Source organism: Humulus lupulus, chromosome 9 (genome assembly GCF_963169125.1).
Source record: "Humulus lupulus chromosome 9, drHumLupu1.1, whole genome shotgun sequence".
NCBI classification, from domain to species: Eukaryota; Viridiplantae; Streptophyta; class Magnoliopsida; order Rosales; family Cannabaceae; genus Humulus; species Humulus lupulus.
Window position 1 is genome coordinate 121,911,534 of NC_084801.1, and position 17,064 is coordinate 121,928,597.

The following is a 17,064-nucleotide window of genomic DNA, read 5'->3' on the forward strand; positions in this document are numbered from 1 at the left end:
TGGAGAGCATACTGAACAACGTCTTTTTTGGTAAGCATACCGCACAGCAATTTGTTATTCATTTGGCGAATGTGCTGTCTTCAGCTAGTTTGACTGTTGGATGCCTATGCCATGTGTCAAGAATATGATGACACGTGTCCACAATATGATGCCACGTGTCCAACCTTCATGTCGCATCAGCTGTGTATATTTTTGGGATAACATTGTCATAACTTCCTCTCCCACTCACTATTTTGAAAAAAATGTGTTTTTCACAAAATCAATATTTTTTAATTTAGTTGTAAAAATAAATTTAATTATTTTTACCAAATGATATTCTAATAATTACAAATCCAATAAGCAAAACAAAAAAAAAAATGTGCCCGTAATTCTAATTTTAATTTTTTCTTTAACTAAGAGAATATAATTTTTATTTCAATAAAATATTTTTCATTAAAATAACAAAGTAAGCAACTTTAATTTTGATTTACTATCTTACCTAATTAAGACTAAGTTTATTATTATATGAATTATCATATATAAACATATAATAAAATATAGGACGTTCCTAATAGCATGTTTCTACATGAATGTAATGCATGCTAATTGCATACTGTGTAGGTATATGAATGGTATATTATAATGCATGACAAAATATTAAAACCTTTAATCACATTCAAACATAAATAAAAGCGGCTTGGTAACTTTTGGGTAATTCTAGAAAAATTACAAAACATGCAAAAAATACATGAAAATGTAACCTAGACTATTTAAGGCCTCATGAAGAGCACCTTGATCTTGAATCTTGAGATGTAGTCTTGTTGAGCTAATGCCACTCTTTTCCATATCCATTTTGAATTAGACAACATTTGAATCATTTTAAACAAACTTTTAAAATAATTAAACTTTGGGTTTTAACACCCAAATAGTTTCTAAGGCCCAATTTGAATTTGGTTAATTTTATTCAAAAAAATAAAATTAAACAATTTAATTTTAATAAATTAAAATTCAAAATAATATTTTTTTGGATATTTTAATTAAATTTTTTTAATTATGGATGAGAACAATTAAAATATTTTTAAAATAATCAATATTATTTCAATTAAAGAAATTTCCAAATTAAAACCATTATAATTTAATTTCATATTTTTTAATTAAATGAATAATTAAAACAATTATGGTAACAACACATTAGGGTTTGTAAGATACAAGCCCTAGGTATGTATCAATGTGGTGCAGTGGCAAGGGTGCGGCTGGGTGCACGTGCAAACAGGGTGCGATTAGGTAGGCAGGTGCACAGGGGTTGCGGCTAGGCAGGTAGGTGCGCAGGGGCACGGGCATGGGCAGAGCTGGGCGCGGCATGGGCGTGCATAGGTGTAGGGGCATGGTTGGGGGCTCGGGCTCAGGCCATCTCTTGGAATTGCATTCAGAATTTTAAAAGAAAAAATTACAAAATTCCAATGCCCCAAAATTGGCTTACATATTTTATCTAGAAATTTTAAGAACAATTCCTAAACCCAAAAACATCATTATAAACAACCCTTAAGAATCTAAAATCATGAATACAAACATCCATCCATTCAAACATATATCACATATATTATAAAAAATGCACATAGTCCCACACATCAATTAATAATATGCAGAGATTAATAACATGCTCTGATACCAATGGTTGGAAAAATAATCAGAGTGCGTATCGAAATGGGCGTGGTGAGCCCAGTGTATATAACACAATTTTCCATCTCTAATATAAACAATGTATATGTTCAAGAAAACATTCAGACAAAAACATTAATATACAATATTATTAATCATGCAACATATATATAAATATACACATATTTATATAAATCATAGACACATATACACAAATATTCAAGAACAAAAATATTTACCTCTTGAAGCCTATCAAGTGTCCTTGAGTCTTTTCGTATATATGTATCGATCTTCCTAACCAACGCTTTGAGTACTCAAGTCACGATCTTCCGGAGTGTTCTCTACATCTCAAGATATGTGTGGGCACACAAAGAATATGTGTTTGTATATTAGGAATCACAAGTATATCTCAACACATGAGAACTTGGATTATGGCCTGAGAAATGTTAGAATAAAATAAGAAGAAGAAGATAATCTTTGTCTGACAAATTCTGAACTTTTCTGAAGTCTCACTAACTTCTCTATTTTCTTATTGTTATTCTATATCATATACAGAAATTATGTTACTTTATTATTCCTAATAATAATATCATAATGATGATAGGAATTGATTTAGGTAAATATCCCAACATACCAACTTTAAAAATATCTATTTTCAAATAATTAATTAATTAAATAAATAAAATAAAAACAGCACACATACATTATCTGTATACTACTACACGCATGGCACAATCCCTAGATTGTGCCATGCGTGAATAGCAGTATTCCCTTTTAAGGGATATTGCATTTTTCTTTTATTTATTTATTTAATTAAAATCAATCATTCCATAAAAATATAGTAATATTTTTTTAAGGAAAATATGACAACCATATTTCGAAATTTAAATTTTAAATTCAAAATTCAAAATTCAAATTGATGATCATCACTATCATCATCTTTTTAAAATTCAATAAATCAAAAAACTATTTTGACTTGCCAATTTTATTTTCTCCTACTCAAATAAAGTAATTAATTTAAAAAAATATTTATTTATTTATATATATTTTGAAATTATATATTTAAATTAATAAACATATTTTAAAATTTTTAATAATTAATTCTAAATTAATAATTCAATCTCAATTATCATATAATTGTATACTTTACTCAAAGAATAAAATTATTCTCAAATTGCCAAATTAAAGTTTTACCCTTGTATCAAATCTTACCTTGATTTGGTGTTAATAGAGCCACTATGGGGACCAATGGACCTATAATATCAAGCTCCAATAAATGTTAGATTATTAATCAAAGCTCTTTAATTAAATAATCATATTTATTAATCTCATGATTACTCCACTATATATATGAGATTGAACTCTTGATAATTATAGACATATATATAGAGTACTTTATTAAAGAATAAAGTGTCCATTGATATAATCATTACATACAACTTTAATCCTCTATTAGTGGTTCATAATTAAAAGGGAATAAAATTACCGTTTTACCCTTTTAACTATATCTTGTTCCTAGAGTACCATTGATTTTACTAGTGAAGGTTGTGTCACAACAAGTTTGCGACGTGAGCGCTCACATCCTTTTCAATTCCAAAAGTCAACCCAATAGGGAACCATTATTCAATCTATAAGAAGGTACATATTTCATTTCTATTAAACTATGTCCCGAGTCATATATATCATTGAGTCCCCAAAACAATTGTTCTTAGCTTGATCATTCTGACAAACCTTAACACATGAATCAAAGGATCAAATGACATATATAGGAGTTCATAGTAACCTCATGATTAAGATCATCGTGTATATGATCATCGTTTGATGTGTTTGATTAATACCATGAAAAAATGTTTAAACAAGTATTAACAAATCACATCTGGTCTAGTTCTATACATCACTATATATAAAGTACCTTCACTAAAGTGTCCTACTACACTAGTAACCTAGTTCTAGGTCACTTGTATTCATATTACTAGCGAACCGTACTAGTAGTAATTAATCTAAAGATTCCATAAATTTATTTTATAGCGAATTGCTTTAAGTTTATTATCTTAATCTCGATCCTCTCATACCAATATGAGATTAAGACCACAAAGATAAACTTTGGAATTTTATGATATTTATTTAATATTATCAACATAATATCACATATAGTCTATATATATAATAATTCAATTCAATTATTTATTTCACTTAAAACATTCGTCATTTACAATTGCTTTAAGCGCACTATTATTCCCAACAGTGATGGTGCCCAAATGTGGGGTGTTAGGTGTGACGTGCTGCGACATGACACACCTCCAAGGGGTCATTTTGTATGTATGAGCATGCCTTGGTGCTTGATCATTAGTCCAGTCTTGCACCAAGTAACCTCAATGGTAGGGGATGGCACTTTTGTAATTATGTATATGTCTCCCAGGAGAAAATCATATATGTTCCTGGGAAGACTTTATTTCCTTAGAATGCTCCTTAGGGGGAGGTGACCTGGTGACTTAGAGAAGCACCATGGCCACCAGCAGATAGGGGCTTAAGTTGTGCACTCCCATGCCCTATCAAGGCCTTATATGAATAAAACGATATTTATCCATGTCCCTTTGTGTATGCTTCCTTTATGGTCTATGTGTTGCTTGTTTGTTACCTTTGTTAGGCCATCTCGTGCCACTTGCCTATGTTGTATGCTCTAGTTGCTGTGTGGGATATTGCCTTTGGATGGCTTGCTTTGTGCTTGCTCATGCTTCATCATTACCCTTACATGTGTGAGACTTGTATCGTGGCTAACCGTTGGGTTTGTTTGCCGCATGTGTGAATTTTAGGTTGACTTGCTAGCTGAGAGTGCTAACAAGTGTTCCACGTTCCGTCAATTCGAAGAGTCAAGTTGGCGGCCCGTGACAGTTTGTATCAGAGCCAGGTTAGAGAAATCTTGGTGCCCTTCATGATGGTGAGCAACACTCAAAGGATCAAAGTGCTGGAGAGGAGCGTTGGAGAGCTAGATGGCCTGGATGAGAGGGTTAGGGATCTTAGCTCTCTCAGGCTAGAACCAAAGACGAACAACACACAAAACCGTATGGCTTTGTTGGAGCGAGATACAATCAATTTACTAGCCCACATAACTGCAATCGAGCGAAAGGAGAACCTTTCAATTTCATCCAATAGTCCTCAGAGGGAGGAACATATTGAGGCAGTGGAAGGAGTGGTGAAAGACCTACTAGAAACACTAAATGACCTTGTAGAGAATTGTAGGGGGTCAGTTGAGGCATTCAAGGATGAGATGTTGGAGATGAACACTAAGCTGAACCTTACCATGAAGGCGGTCAGGAATTAGCCTGCAACTGGACCCATTGGCATGGAATACAGAAGGGTAAAGGTGCCTGAGCCAAGGCTCTAGGGTAAGGATAGATACGTAAAGGACTTAGAGAACCTCCTCTTTGATATGGAGCATTACTTCAGAGTCGTGAGAGCTGAATCAATGTACTTGCCTGCGGATGCCAAAGTGTGGTTGACATTCAGAATGGAAGATGCACCATAGTAACATGGGAAGATCTAAAGAGAGAATTGAAGACGTAGTTTCTCCCTGAAAATGTTGCCTACATAGCTCGACGCCAATTGAGAGAGCTGAAGCACATTGGAACAATCCGAGAATACGTGAAGAAATTCTCTGGGTTGATGCTTGATATCAAAGACATGTCTGAAGTGGACAAGCTCTTTGCATTTTCGAAGGTTTGAAGCCTTGGGCAAAGTAAGAGCTCGAGAGATAGCAAGTGGCTGACCTGGACACTGCTCAAGCTACTGCCGAATGACTGACCGATTACTCATCAAGGAACATTCAATCGAATAAGATTAATCATTCACCAAGCAAAAGAAACGTTGGGGGTAAAAAGTCGAGAAAGCCTTGGCAGAGAAAAAGTGGGGGAGGAAAGAAGAGGAGTGTGGAGTCTAGCTCTCCTAACAAAGGTAGTAACCCTCCATTCAAGAAGCCTCTTACATGTTGGATTTGTACCGGACCATATAAGTCAACCGAATGTCCTCACAAATCCAAGATGACTGCCCTCCAGGCATCATTTTCCCAAGGGGAACAAGCCAAAGAAGAGGAGAATAAGGAATATACGCACATGGGTGCTCTCCAGATGCTAAATGCTCTCAAGAAACATGGTGTGAAAGTGAAGAAGACCCTTGGAAAAGGACTAATGTATGTGGATACCACTCTAAATGGTAAAATGGCTGAAAGTGTGATGATCAACACAGGCGCCACTCACAACTTCATTTCAGAGATCGAAGCTAAACATCTAGGACTGAAATGGGAGAAGGACTATGACCGCATGAAAGCGGTTAACTCAGAAGCCTTAGCCACAACCAGCGTGGCTAAGAAGGTGAACATTAAGATCAGCTCGTGGGAGGGGCAAACTGATTTGGTGGTCGTGCGAATGGACGACTTTGATGTGATATTGGGTATGGACTTTCTTATGGAGAAGGGGGCCATTCCCATCCTAGCTACGGGAAGTTTACTCATAATGGGAGAGACACTTGCAATGGTGCCTGCTAATGTGGAGCAGCCCCCAGAAACCAAGTTGTTGTCAGCCTTGCCATTTATGAAGGGCGTGAAAAGACAAGAACCCACGTATATTGCACTACAAGAAAAACTATTTTTAATAAGTCTGAAAAACTATTATCGAATACATACCATAACACTTTTTAATGTATTAAGGAAAGTGGTGTTATCGTAGATTAGGGCACCATGCATAACACTTTTCTATAGTTATTGAGTTGTATTATTATATATTCTATCATAACACTTTTGTTGTGTTATTTTAATAATGGATAAGTATTTCCTCATGCTATTTATAATCGTTTAAATAACTCTTTTTGCTACTTATAAGCTATTATTATAGTATTATTTACTATAAGACAAATTTGGTATTATTTTATTATTTTAACATGTTGATATTATTATTTTAACTATTAGTATATGTATGAAACTTTTCATTGACAATTTTTTTTAATATTATACTATATATTGTTCACTAATATTACAACAAATTAGCCAACACTAAAATGAAAATGAAAGCAACCTGATTAATTAATTGAGTAATATTATAAATATTCAAGTTCAAAATGGTCCCTAATCATTATAAAATTCTTGAGATCATTTCACACCAATTGAAACTATGCCTGTAAGAAATTTTAAAAGGACAACCCCATATTTATTCACAAACAATACAATATTTTTGGGTCATCAATATGTTAAGATGCTCTATTTGGTTCATTTGGAGATTTTGACATCCTTGTATGTGAGATTATTAAAGAAACTCTTGGATGCAGGATTTTGTGGTTTTTCTTCAACCTGAGATCACATAATTGGATTCCAAAATTATTACTTGACACCCATATATCAACTCTACAAGATATAGAATTCATTGATAAGTGCGTGCTGGTTTAGATAATAATAATGATATATTCATTTTGATCAAAACTCTTTAACTCATCAAAGAACAAGGTTAAACTTGGCATAATAGAAACATAGCACAAATCTATAATATCTTATCATTCACATAAATACATTGATAAATCTTATCATAGATCATGACCAAATGAAACTAATAATATTACATTTTTAACTTGACTAGATCTCCACCAACAAACTTTTGACAAGCCAACATGGACAATTATCTAATCTCTATCATTATTAATGTTTTTTACACTAAAAATAAGATGACATGATGGGAAAAAGTCACAAATTTATTATGAAAAGTAGAGTTATCTATTACTGGATGAGTGTTGGAAAGAATCATAAATCATATCACATATAAAGCATTATAAAAAAGGAAATTTGCGGCTAAAATACCCAAACTTTCAAGTTACTAACACTTAAATACCCAAACTAATTTTTTGGTGGCAAAAATACCCAACCGTTAACTTTTCTGGCATTCCGTTAGTACCCATAGTTAGAGTTTAATTTTGACATATAAGAGGACAAATGGCACTCCAAGATTACTCCACATGTAAATTAAATAAAACAAATAAATCATTTTAAAACCATCTGAAAAGATTTAAAAATATAACTAAGGTAATTATATTATATTATTATTAAAATATTTAAAATAAAAAAACTGAAAAAGTAAAAGAAAAAGGAAACGATTATCAGAGAGAGGGAGAGAAGACGAGAAGACGAAGAACAGAGAGGAGAGAAGAGAGAAAGACGAAGAACAGATTACCCAAAAAACTATTTTGAACCCCAACGAAGAACCCCTTGAGATGCCGACGAAGACTCATCTGAGATGCCGATGAAGACCCACCAGAGACGGTGACACGAACACCACCCACCAGAGACGCCGACGAAGACCTTGAGACACCGGCAAATAAACGTCGACTAGCCAGGAATTCAGAGTAGAGGAGGCACAATTATTATGTATTTGTGTAGTGTCATATGCACAGATATATTAAGTACCTGGTAGTGCAATGTACTAAAGTTTTTCTTAATGTTTCATTCCAAAGAATTAGATCAGCACATTATGGGGTCAGAAAGATTATATTACTTAATGAATTCATTCTGTTTCAACATAAATATCTTGTAACTTTTCATGGAAACAGATTGCAACGTAGAACAAAATTTTACAGAATTTATGGCCTATACTTGCAATAGAAGAATCCACTACTAATTTAGATTCACCTTCACATTCCTATTAGAGCCTCGGGATAGTTAGGATCCTCTTTCAATAGCTGTGAATATCATAGTTGTAAAGTTAAATGTGTATAGCTTAGTTACAGGCTTATCACATTAACATTCTGAGCCATTGCTCCCAACCAACAAACTCAGGAAGAAGAAAAAATAAAGTACAAGTAATAAAAAGAAGAGTAACGGAAGTTCTTTATAGTGAATTTCTCTTGAAAGACATAGATGACTTGAGGCCCTGAACTATTACCTGATCAAAGATAGATATAGCACGAGCATATTTTCCTTCATTCACCTGTTAATGAAAAATTGTTTAATAGAAGTACAAAACATATGTTCCATAACACAGAATATTCTTACAAATAGTAATTGTACTCCAATAAGACATTATGATACATACCTCTGCTATACCTCTTGATAGATGAAAATCCACACTTATTGACTTGGTCTTTTATTTTTGTTAGACTCATCACTTATTTCAGTATCTGAAAACAACCCAATGGTGAAGATAAGTTTCATGAAGAGGGATAGGGTTCCCTACTTCATCAACAACTTATGCATTAAAAATCTTCACAGCAATATGACCTCTTGGAAAGTCAATGTCATAGTAAAATCTATTGACCACTGATCCTGGTCCCAACTCAAACTCAGGGGATAGAAATACAGCGGATTTGGTCTTAATTTGTTTTTTGATCCTCAGAGAATTTGAACTTGATATGCTGCTCAATACTAGTACTAATATTGCTAAACACAAAGACCAATCTCCAAAACGAAATACCATTTTGTTATGCCTGCCAATAATGAAGTTTCAGTCACCATAAAACCATTAAACCCAAATGTAATGAAGTGCCAGTGCCAATAATTCAACATGAAAACCCATCAGAACTCCCTCTCTGTTCTTCGTCTTCTCGTCTTCTCTCCCTCTCTGTTCTTCGTCTTCTCTCCCTCTCTCTGATAATCGTTTTCTTTTTCTTTTACTTTTTCAGTTTTTTTATTTTAAATGTTTTAATAATAATATAATATAATTACCTTAGTTATATTTTTAAATCTTTTCAGATGGTTTTAAAATGATTTATTTGTTTTATTTAATTTACATGTGGAGTAATCTTGGAGTGTCATTTGTCCTTTTATATGTCAAAACTAAACTTTAACTATGGGTACTAACGGAATGCCAGAAAAGTTAACGGTTGGGTATTTTTTCCACCAAAAAATTAGTTTGGGTATTTAAGTATTAGTAACTTAAAAGTTTGGGTATTTTAGCCGCAAATTTCCCTTATAAAAATATGTGTGAAAGCTCACCTTAATCTTTTCTTTCCTTGTACCAATTTCCAATTACATATAAAGAATTACTCATAAATCACAATAATAATATATATATGTACTCTATCTAGACATATTATACATATTTTTGGGCACAATACGGTTCTATGTTCGGCAAACAAAACAAATGATGGTTCAATACTTGAACTAAATAATAAACTCCTTGGTGTATCTAATATATTACCAAAAATAAAGAGATGTAAAATAAAATCTAAATAGGTAGTCATCACACTTACACAACACAATCTTATAAGGAATAATAATATTGTAATTGACAATATTATAAGAGATCAACACTATTTTTGAAGAACTAGAGTAATATATAGATATATAGATAGTGTAATGCAACAAAATTCCTATTGATGTTTATGGTTGGATTAATAGGCCGGGAGGGCCATAATAAATTTATTATACCATTAAATGATTATATGCATGATTATGTGAATTATATTATTATATGATGATAAATACATGCATGTGGGTCCACTTTTCATTATAAGAGTATTCTGGTAATTTGGCCCGTTGAGGCATATTTGTACACTTTCATGCATGTTGGTGATTATTGATGAGGCCACATTATAATGTGGATTTTTTTCGAGCTATTCATGATGAGATGATATTTGAATGGAAGATAGCGGTTTGGTCATAACGTGGTTAATTTCGGGGCTCGAGGTGAGTCTCGGGGTAATTTGATGATTAGTGCATTACCGGGAGTTAAAGGGTAATGGGATATGATTTATAAGTATTTGAGAATATTGAGAATAATGAATTGTGATTAACGGGATTAGAGGAGAAATGACAGTTTTACCCTTGGGGGCTGTTAAGAAGTGAAATAGGCTTGGGGGCATTTTGGTCTTTTGACCAAGGGTCATACTTAACTAGGGAAGGGCGTAGAAAGCTTAAGCAAAACAGAGCCCTTTTCCTTCCTCTCTCACGATCATCATTATCCTTCTCCTTCTTTTGAAATTTTGAAGCAATTTTGAGGATTCAAACTTGGAGATTGAAGCTTGAGGTCCTAGGCTAGTGTTCAGCCATTGAAGAGGATTCAATTTGAGTTTAAGGTAAAGTTTTAGTTCGATTTTCTGGTTCTTTGCTCTATTTTTGTGTTAGTTTTGAGATTGGAGTTTTGATCATAGGAATGGGAATTTGATGAGGTTTTGAATGGTTTAAAGCTTAGGTTTTGTTGGGTATATGATGGATAAGTTGTGGTAATAATTGTGAACTTTGCTTTGTGGAATTGGAAGTGTTTTAGTAGGTATTTGAAATGAGTTCGAAGAGAAAAAACGGGGGGTTTTTGGCTGGGTTTCAGGTGGGGTAGCGACTCTATTCTAGAGCGCCATGGCCCAAGCTTGATGAAGATGAAGGGTGGTTTTGAAGGGTCGTAGAGCTGCGACATGGGGGAAGGCTGGCCGCGATGCATGCTGATGGCAGGGAGGCTGGCGCCTCTGTCCGGGAGGCGGGCCGTGGCATGGTGGAGTAGGGTCGCGACCCTTAGTGGCATTTTGGCCAGAATTGTGTTTTCAACGTGGGAATCCAAACCTTAGGCCTCGGGATCATTCCTACGACCCGGTTTAGTAGGATTCGATGTCCCGGAGGTTAGGTTTTGGTCCAAGAACCTTTTGTTGCTCATTTTCATTGATGGGAATTATGTTTGGTTATGACTAGGTGACCGCTAAGGAATCAAAGGACTGATCGTTCTCAAGGGTCGTTCTTTTATTATTCCACACTCGAACCAGAGGTAAGAAAACTGCACCCAATATGTGACAAGCATGGTTATTAATGAGGCATGTTGAGTGTTATATATGTGGACATTGATTCCATATCAAATGCTTAGCCATTTTTCTTATCTGTGTATGGCACTGACCTATGAGTCAGGAATTGACAAAGGAGTCAATATTGACTGTGAAGTTGTGACTCATTAGTCAAGTTCGGCAGTAGTACTGGGCACTGGTCGTATGGTATTGGCTTATGAATCATGAACAGTATTAGCGTGTTTAATGCAAGCCGAAAAGATTAGATCTAATTGACATAAGCGTTATTGTCACAAGCATGAACTGCTTGACCGACCTTAAGTTCGATGAAAACAAAAGCGATTGTCTAGTCTAAAGGCTAGTTACTTAGAGCCGAGGCAAGAAGGCCCAGTTGACTACATCGTCACACGGCTATGAGTGTGGAGTCCAAGTTCGTGACTTACTCATCAGTCACTTATCTGATTCAAGTTCATGACTTACTCATCAGTCACTTATCTGATTAAGGCTACACGCCCCAACATGATTATTAGAATCTTAATATTATCTTATTAGGGCTACAAGCCCCAACATGGTTACTATAATCTTGAAGTGATATTCACTTATCTATTTAGGGCTATAAGCCCTGTATGATTATCATAATCTTCATTTGATATTGTATACATACAGTAATGAGTTTTCTTGCTGATCCTTGGCTCACGGGTGCTATGTGGTGCAATTAAAGGTAATGAAAAGCTCACTCAGCCTTGAGTGGAGAGTTTAGGTGGTGATGTGTACATATGTGGCCGCTTGACCACCATGGCCAAGGTGTTTCTCAAAGGAACTAGGGGTTAACCCTATTTTTGCCGCTTAGGTCGGTGGGTTGTAATTTTTACACTGTAATGACCATTTTGGGATTGTAAATAACTTGTAAATGATTTTATGGGCCCCTGTACAATTTTATGCTTTAAATAAAATATATAATTTCCTTTTGATCGAGATTTTTTTTCACCTCAGCCTATTAATAACACCTAGATGCACGTTTATAACCAACTGACTGGTTTAGCGAGTTAAGCACGATTTAAAGTTCACAGTAATGGTCTTGGAGTAACTAGGGTGTTACAGCTAGTCACATTAAGGTATAACTACATGATAAAGATTCTCACCCAAGAAGTAATCATAACCATAAATTAATTCTTCCTTTTGGGCTTTGTTTCGTGATTTGACAATAAAAGGGCTTAAAATGAAAATCTTATGTAAGTCCTTTTACTTTTTTGATCATTTGTATATTTAACTAAAAGTAATTGGGATGTTCCATTATTAATAGTTTTGGATGTAGAGATATAATAGTAAAGCAAGAAGTGGCATTGAACATTGCAGCTTTCCAAACAATCTACATTCAATATTATATATATCAACAATGGTGCTAACAAAATTAAGAATTACCTTTCCTCTTTCATGATCAATAGATTACATATTTTATTAGATTTCAATAAGTTTACTAGCTAGCTAATACTCAATGTGCGCCTACCCTAGCGTTGTCCACATTTTCTTTTCTATTTTCCATTTCCAACTCTATCTCCACATATTGCTAGTTTTGCTTGTTTTGCTCTTCATGAATCAAAGCCTACCAAAACAATAATAATGATTCAATAGTACCAAAACTATATAATACTCTCTTGGGTGTCACTCTCCCTACACTTTTGACTTGAAATATTATTAAGCTTTCTAAATTTAATAACAAATTCAGATTTCATAAGAAATTATATTCTTTAATCAAATCGAAACACAAAGCTATCACACAAAATTCAAACAATTATTCATACTAATCTCTTTGAAGCATTCTAACAAACTTATTATGTGCAAACCATAAGAGAAAGAAAAATTAGCAAATGTAACACAATAATATGTCCACAAAGACTAACCAACCACTATCAAGAAGAAATAACCACAAGTATGCATGAGATAAGGCTAAGAATTCAAATCATCAGCTCCTAACTGTAAGCATGAATAACGTCATGTTATTATGAAGCAAATAAACTATTCCCTAAGAGAAAAGAATACATATTGTTTATGATTCATCCATATTAGTCATCTTTTGCAAAATTACTTCTTGTGTAATAAATCCAATAGAGAGATGACACACCGTCTCTCCCACAACGCCCACTTTCGTGGTAGTAGCATTCTAGACTTTTGGGACACCATAGAGTAATACTTGTCCAATATGTCCGACATATCTATTCCTATACCAAAAGCAATAATAATGACAATGAAATGTAGTTCATCTCTTATAATTAAAAAGAGATGAGGAAATGAAAAAATGGGATTAGTTATGTCAGATCAACATCATAGCAATCCTATGGTAATGAAAGAATAGAAGCATCCAATTCCCAACAAGTGTATTAATGAAATGAGAACAGTGAAAGCTTGAAGGATGCTACACAAATATATAAATCAAAGGAAAGATGGAACCTGTGGGACTCAACATGAGCTATATTATTTCGTTTGTCCATGATAAATTTCAGCCTTAATGCTCACATCCTGAAATTCTAAGAATAAACATGGTGAATAGAAAGAACAAAAAAAAGTTAATGATTTGAAAATACAATTAAGAACATCATAAATCTTACAAACAACCTTCAAAAATTTGAAATAGCATATACTAGTTCTGCCAATAAAAAAAGATACATACAACATGTTGCAGATGAAAAATCCTATCTCATAAAAAAGTAGAGGCATATAAAGAAAGAACATGCTCAACATCCTTAATTATCGTGCAATAATAATGGTTGAACCCTTTTCACATAATGGTCTATCAAAATATAACATATTTTGATAAAAACTTTACAACCTCACCACCACACCAAAACAATAGTTGGAAAGCCTTCACACACACAAAAAACTAAATAAATAAATCAACTAGTAGCATAAGTCTTTTTAGTGGTCCAAATAATAGGAAACTATCAATAAAATTAAATTAAAAAAAAACATAGGAAGGTTTCTGTTTCAAATGTTTGCAAATAACGATTACACACATGTATATATATATATATGACCATCGAATAGACATATAAGTATATGACATTCACATATATGTACATACATCACCCCGTACTCCCATTACAAGAACTTCTACGTAGTCCCCGTTTCTTGCTTTTTACCAGCACACCTCCTACGCATAGAGAAACAAATCTTGAAAACTGGTGTAACCACATAACCAAAAACAACCCAAAAAATGCTTGATTAATTGTGAAGATTTATAGCTAAGATTACATTTTTTTTCTTTCTCTGGCTACTTCAAACCTATTAAAGCTTTGACCCATTTTCCTTAGAGCACCAATTTCCCTGAAGCACCCATTTCGGCATAAAAATAAAACATCTTACTTCAAGTTTGAACATTAATAGTCATAAAAATAAAAAAATTTACTCTAAAATAATTAACCTATAAGAAAACAAAACTTTTTAAAAATCAAAATATGTCAAAGAACAAAAAAGTTTAAAGATAGAGAAAGAGACGTAGGTATTGCCTTTATTCCATTAACTACAAATTTATAATGCTTATAATTTTATTTTAAATCTATAGGATAATGAATTGTATGGGACAAATAAGATTCAAGCAAAGAACAGTCTATTATATAATTTAGTGTGAAATACTTACATCTAATGGAAATGTTGAAGGAAGTAACAGAGGAGAAGAAATAATGGCTCCAAATGGCTGGACTGGTGTGAAGGCAATATATGGATAGACTTGATGGTGCATACAGATAGACTTAAACAATAGGATAAGGATTTGCCTGGCTTTGGTCCCTATGTGGCCATCTCATGACCATTCCTGGAATCCCATTTCCTTGAAATGAGAAACCTATCTTTGTTATGGAGTTGTGAGAGAGCAAATGTATTAAGGAACCCTAAGGATTTAGAGAAAGGCGAGGGATTTGAGAGAGAAAGGGAGAGTTGAGTGAAAAAAACACTAGGAAAAAGAGAGAAAAATATAATTAAAAATGTTGGTGCTAAAAAATTAATCGGCACTCCAAAATTTGAGAGACCCGCTTAACTTTTTTATCTTAAACCATAATACTTTTTCAATAGTATTAGATTTTAGTGTTGTGGAATGCATCTTTTGTTGTTGTATTGCCCTACCCATAGTATACAAGGATACAGTGGATGAAGTCATTCCACCAGAGATTTGAATGGTCTTGAAGAAGTATGGAGATGTTATGTCAGATCAACTCCCTAAAGCCTTGCCACCTAGAAGAGGGATTGATCACCAGATCGAACTGGTGCTAGGAGCCAAACCACCCGCAAAGGTGGCCTACAGGATGGCACCCCATGAACTAGAAGAACTGAGGAAGCAGTTTAAGGAATTACTAGAGGCAAGCTTCATCAGACCATCGAAGGCACCATTTGGTGCGCCCGTGCTATTTTAGAAGAAGCATGATGGGAGCTTGAGATTGTGTATTGATTATCGAGCTCTCAACAAGGTGACAGTGCGCAATATGTACCCCATCCCCTTGATCGCAGACTTGTTCGACCAGTTAAGTGGAGCAAAATTCTTTACAAAATTGGATTTGAGATCAGGCTACTATCAAGTGTTGATAGCAGAAGGGGATGAGCCAAAGACAACGTGTGTGACTCGATATGGAGCATTCGAGTTTCGAGTCATGCCGTTTGGGTTGACAAACACACCAACCACATTCTGTACGTTGATTAACCAAGTTTTCCATGAGTACCTAGATAAGTTCGTGGTAGTCTATATGGATGACATTGTTGTTTATAACTCCACAATAAAATAACATCAACGATACTTAGCTCAAGTGTTTCATAAATTGAGAGAGAACCAACTCTATGTGAAACGAGAGAAGTGCTCCTTCACACAAGAGAGAATCAAGTTCCTAGGACACATTGTAGAACGTGGTCGGATCCGCATGGATCTAGAAATGGTGTGGGCTATTCAAGAATGGAAGACCCCCACCAATTTGAAGGAACTACATAATTTCCTTGGTTTAGCCAACTATTATCAAAGATTTGTGGAGGGCTATACAGGAAGAGCGGCACCCTTGACCGAGTTGTTGAAGAAGGGTGTAACTTGGACGTGGACCGATAGATGTGTCGAAGCATTTGAGAGTCTGAAGGAAGCCATGATGCCAGATCCTGTCCTCGCCTTACCAGATGTCAGTAAACCCTTTGAAGTGAAGATAGATGCGTCTGATTATGCTTTGGGAGGAGTACTTGTACAAGAGGGCCACCCCGTATCTTATGAAAGCCGCTAACTTACAAAGGTAGAGAGGTGGTACACTGCACAAGAGAAGGAGCTTCTCGAAGTAATTCATTGTCTACGAGTGTGGAGATACTATTTGTTGGGGTTGAAGTTTGTGGTGAAAACAAATAATGTTGCGGTGAGTCATTTCCTCTCCCAGCCAAAGCTTACCCCTAAGTAAGCAAGATGGCAGGAGTTCATAGCAGAATTAGACTTTCATTTCGAACACAAGGCAGGTCGTCTAAACCAGGCAGCTGATTCCCTAAGTCGCAAAGCTGAGTTAGCGGCTCTAAAATTGCTAGCAAATATGTCAGCTAGCGCGGTGACTACTCCCATCCGAGAGCGCATTAAGGAGAACCTGGTCAAAGACTCAGTGGTGAAGACCATCATGAATCTCGCAAAAGAAGGAAAGACTCACCAGTTTTTGGTGGAAGACGATCTTTTGTAGGCCAAGG

The 17,064-nt window shown here is 34.7% G+C and overlaps 1 long non-coding RNA gene across 6 annotated transcripts; it reads right to left on the reverse strand.

Moving 5' to 3' along the window:
* Positions 1-7,451: 7,451 nt before the first annotated feature.
* Positions 7,452-15,374, reverse strand: LOC133802222 (uncharacterized). Of its 6 annotated transcripts, XR_009877201.1 has the most exons (6): positions 15,011-15,374; positions 14,626-14,697; positions 14,456-14,524; positions 13,825-13,893; positions 8,706-13,595; positions 7,452-8,600 (listed from the first exon to the last, which is right to left on the reverse strand). It is a non-coding gene; the product is annotated as an uncharacterized LOC133802222 (long non-coding RNA). The 6 variants fall into 6 exon arrangements; XR_009877200.1 differs by lacking the exon at positions 14,626-14,697 and having other exon boundaries at positions 8,706-8,790; XR_009877199.1 differs by lacking the exon at positions 14,626-14,697.
* Positions 15,375-17,064: the final 1,690 nt, after the last annotated feature.